This window comes from Temnothorax americanus, unplaced genomic scaffold (assembly GCF_048541705.1).
Source record: "Temnothorax americanus isolate GAGA-0224 unplaced genomic scaffold, ASM4854170v1 Scaffold7, whole genome shotgun sequence".
NCBI lineage: Eukaryota > Metazoa > Arthropoda > Insecta > Hymenoptera > Formicidae > Temnothorax > Temnothorax americanus.
In genome coordinates, this window is record NW_027509792.1 from 6,235,803 (window position 1) to 6,240,997 (window position 5,195).

Sequence of the window (5,195 nt, forward strand, 5' to 3'; positions counted from 1 at the left end):
ATTAATTTTTTGAGTGGCGTCATGTTAAAAAAATTCTTTAAAAAATGTTCAAAAAAAAGGTGTGACAACCGAGGGTTAAGATATAAATTTAACATACGCACTCATTTTATCGTATAAGATTCATTAATTATACTGAAGATAGTTAATTAGTTGATAAATGCTTGGGTTTCGCGCCTATATTAGTGTTTTACAAGGCTTTGCTGAATTCTTAGAAATTGTTTTGTTGAAAGTTTTGTAATTACAGCTATGATAAAATCAAGTTTACGTTTACAATCGTATAATACAATCGATAAATTGCATTTTAGTAATTAAGTCATAATGAATGAAAAACGTGAGTTTTTACTCACAGTAACATCTAGATTTGTCGATTTCATTTAGAAAGTTATGCTTCGTTTGTGTTCATTCAACCGTCGGTGCTCCGTGTTCCGCAACGCTCGACAAACGAAGCTAATTCCAATAATCTAGTACAAACGGATATCCGTATCGAACGCGAATGACAAACAATTTTTGTATAATTGTTCCAAATTGGGATATATTTTCACAAATAATATTGCGTACACACTTATAACATTTGCATTTATTTTATATCATTGAGTGAGAAAAAAAATTCACGAAATAGAGATTTTTTTTTCATTAATTCATTTACCCAGCTATCAACTCGGCTTGTTTCACAGAAATTCGTTATTTTATGATAGCGTTTATTATGGAGTGGCAATAATCCTGTGAGTAGCACCACTTAAGCAAAGCACTATAAGTATTCCAGAGTATAGAGTAATAATAGTTATGTGCGTTTATGGCACTGTTAGTCTTCAACAAGTATACGCGTCTTGAATTACTATCATATAATTTTATTAGCAGTAACATTCAACGAAACGTGCGGTGCATCGTTTGAAGATAATACAATAAGAGAATAAGTACTTGTGTATAATAGAAGCATTTTGCATAAATAATAGAGAACAATTCAATAACCGATACATCAAACCGATACAATCGAAATAATTTTAATCATTGGACATTGGCTTGATAAGCGGGCAAAGGAAATAAACATTTCTCAGCCAGTTGTCAGAAGCACCCAAACGCCTCTCTCGGCGCAGCGGCACTCTCGCGTTGCTTCGCGAGTTAATAGCCCGTACTTTCAGCTCGTAACTCCAGAGGCGATCTAGATAAAGCTGCTTTATGAAGCCAACGGCCACACACCGTTGCTCCGCAGTCAGTTGCATAACGCGCAACGTCGTGCGTCGCGCTGTCGAGTGCGCGTCCCGACAATACCTGCGACCGAATGGTACGTGGTGCGTTTTGCCATCCCTCGCCTTTCCCGCTGCGGTACATGAGCTCTCATAGTCGCTTGCACGTCCACCGGGTCAACTTAGGCGCGACCACGGGCACTTGGAATATTTTCTGCTTCGGAATAAATTGTCCTGCTATAAATTTCGTAGCAACGAGAGAACACCGGAGCATCGGTGCACGAAAAAGAATTTCAAATTCAGTTACAAAACACTCCGGAAAACGTGAGTCGAGAAAAGACATTTCTATAGACACACTTTATGCCTTGCTACGTATTTTTATTTGCAATTGTCAACTCCGTTGTGTACGATTTATGGGAGAATTATTAAATCATATAACGTAAATAGAACTGAGTATTAAAAATCGGAATATAGCCTCAAACCTAGCTGGAAACCACGTACACTGGTAGTTGTTAAACGTGTATTTCACGTGCAAGGGATTAAAAAGTTTTTATAAATTTAGATACAATGTACCATTATATAGGATACGTTTGTATTGTGGCTTCTGTACGTGCACGAAATTTGCAAATATAGTCCTGCAATATAACTAGTAGACCGTTATATTTTTTCGCTTCTCCATCATTCTTTAGCTGAAATATGTTACTATATCAGTATTTTATATTTGTTTTGCGTATTTGTTAAAAAATAGTTTTACGGACAAAGCAAACCGAAATATTTCGCCACATCTCGATTTTTCTATTTTACAGCGGCACTAATAATCAATACGAATTTATCTATTTTTTAACGTCACGATAAAATAATAATTAGATACCGTAATAACGATTGGATATCATAATAACAACGTTGATTCATCTAAGGTCACGGTGCTCTCACGTGAACTTTAAGTTTCTTGACGTAATTATATATGCTGGTTTATGCGACCGCGAAAAATTGCAGTTATTATATACCCATTCTCTTTCATTGACCACCTTCGATCCTGCCTCGCATCTAGCCGCTCTCGTTTCCGCCACGTTCCAATTTTGCCTATTATTTTAGTAATTGCAATTGCACCATACATATATGCGGCATGTAAACCTTTTGACTCCCACTGCTATCACGGACTTGCTATAAATTTAATGCGCTATAGTGAACAAACTTTATTTAGTAAAATCTACGTCAATAGGTAACGCCGATGTCGTGTATGATGTACAATAGACGTGAATATGAATCTAGTTTTTTTCGACGAAACTCGAATTGATGAAGACCGATCATAATTTGCGTATGCTCGTAAGTAAATACAAAGCAATCGAGGAACGAGAGCGAAACAATACGAATAGATAAAAAAATAAATTCGATCGACCAGAGTGGAAGAGAATGAAATGAAGACATCGCATCGCGGAAAATGGTGTGTGAAACGGACGCAAGATAAATCGAGTCTCTACATTGTTGGCATATGGATAACGACGTAACACGTGATGGGGCGAGTTTGCAACGTGCGTACACACGATATGTAAAATCATGTAAACAGAATATTTTCGAAAAAAGTAAAGAGAAAACGTGTCAAGGCGAAATAGGAATTAACGTATTTTCCATTTTAATGGATACAAATAATTAAAATACGCAAAAGAATATATATTTTTCAAAATAATTTATTAAATTATTTCCAATTGTACTGTAGATTTTAAATCGTATCTGCAGTTTTATTGTTTTAAGTATCGTTACATTTTGAGGATTAATTTAACTTAAATTTCAAGTTTTTAGTTTATGTTGTTGAAATGTTTTTCATATTTTACATATGATGAATGTATGTTGTAAATATAATCTCTCTGTTTTAATCGCTAAAAAGATAAATTTATTTTGCATTAACTCTTTTCCGTATTTTTGTGCAACATTTTATGCAGTCACTTTAATTAATAACAAAGACATTGCAACCCGAATAATCATGATACTGCAAAAGGGATCTTTTTTCTTTCATAAAACATTATATTCTAAAAATGTCGTTTTATTATCAAAAACTTTTGATAATAAAATATCGACTATTCGACGAGAAAAAGTTTCGCCGAAGAAAGAGGGACTGATTCTAGGTTGCACCTGCCGGTGAATTTCCACTGTGATCATATTTTAACTTTTTGAAACGGATTTATGTCGAAGAGCCTCTTTCCACAAGATTATATATATTTGCGTCGATACTCCATAGTTAGAATAGGGAGATAATAAACGTTGAGCGAAGAGCATTTTAATTTAATTCGCGAAACTCGATAAATTTTACAATCCTCGTTAATATGTCAAGTACTTCGTAACATTTGCAGGCCTTTTGGATCGTTAACAATTTAGTTTTGCTTTGTCAGAAAGAGAATAGTGGATTTTGGTGTAAAATTTTATATTTACCATTGCGTTTACCTCGGATACAGCGCTAAAAATGTGTATAACGAAGAGAATTTATATAACAAAAACTATATTTGAATAACAGATTATTTCATCGCACATTTTAGACTGCGTAAATGTTATTTTCTGCTATATTAATGGAACAAAAAGACAGATAAATTTATGTTTTTAATTAACAAATTAATATGTGAATAAAAATATGTGAAGCTTGTGACTTTGATGAAAAATTGTAAGATTATTTGTGTACAATTTTTCGTCAAATGACGCTGTAAAATTTAATGCCGCTTTTGGGAATGTATTGGCATTACCTTTTAACGAGAAGTATTATAAAGTCACACGTATTGGCATGTACGAACAAAACGTTCAAATTGTTAACGTATTGTCGTCTTTCGCATTTGGTCGATTGGGTCACGGTAAGCCAGGATCAGCCTGTGACGTTGATCCCCTAGCTTTTACTCCGTGAAACATGCACATCATGGCAATTCGGCCTATAGGCGACCATCCGCTTATCCAGTCAATAGGTTTGTACCGTCCATTACGGTACGTAATGTCACGTTTAATCTCTTCGAAATGTTCACTCGAATTATTGACCGTGAGACGCATCGCTATATAATACCCTTGCACGGATCTTTCTGGATCATTCTCGTCAACAGTAACATATCGAACTTGAATTATTTAATAAAGAAATTTCAATTACGAGAGACGTCACAGGTCCAAAACTGTCGCGTCACGTCGAAAGACGTTTGAAAACTGTACGAAATAAAAGGGGGAATTTATCGAAGTTATTGTCAATTATAAATGTAATTTTGGATTTTGCTGTAAATTTTATTTTTCCCGGCTATGTTGCCAAGTCGCTTTCTATATTGTGTTTCACAATGGCGCGTCAAAATCTTTAATGGAACGGAATGTGACGTGAGGGTTACTCACGAGGAAAGTTGAAGTGTTAAAATTGAAATTAACTAGCCGCGTGTCTATGTATCATGTCATTTAATGTCTCTTGACTGGCGTCGAGAGGATTTCCCAGCCGTCCTCGCGTTACTAAACGTTGTTACAAGATACCAAGTGCAGATATATTACACATCATGTCGGACGCCACGCAAAACGGACCGGCTCCGGGTAACCGAGATATTTAAATGTATGTGTTCCACACATATAGTCCTTTCATATGCGATTAAAGGCTTTCAACGCATTGAACGATTCTTAAATGAATTTATAGAAATAGCGTGATATATAGTTCGATACATGACTGCTGTATCGTATACATAGAGAATATTTGCCGCGTCGCAAAGTTCATATAGATTTACAAAAGACGCATCTAGTCATAATTTTGCGTCAGTCTCTGCTGCGCATATATATTTTCGCAATTTCAAATAACACAAAAGATTTTTGACTATTGTGATATTTGATTCAATTTTAAAAGACAAAAAGATGCATACCGATGTATAGTGTGTGAATGCTGCAAAAAGCTTTCTCTGTAAACTTTTTTTTTACGTTTCGCGACGTGACATGATCGTGTTTAAAACGCGTAACATGTCGCTGGTATAATTTGTCAAGCATATCGAAATTTTAGCGCACATACAAATGTTC

The 5,195-nt window shown here is 35.1% G+C and overlaps 1 long non-coding RNA gene across 2 annotated transcripts; it reads left to right on the forward strand.

The window, feature by feature from the left end:
* Positions 1-1,213: 1,213 nt before the first annotated feature.
* On the forward strand, positions 1,214-4,419 carry LOC143906028 (uncharacterized). 2 transcript variants are annotated; one of them, XR_013259422.1, is made up of 3 exons: positions 1,214-1,282; positions 2,407-2,510; positions 2,587-4,419. It is a non-coding gene; the product is annotated as an uncharacterized LOC143906028 (long non-coding RNA). The 2 variants fall into 2 exon arrangements; XR_013259423.1 differs by having other exon boundaries at positions 1,223-1,508.
* The last annotated feature ends 776 nt before the right edge of the window (positions 4,420-5,195 follow it).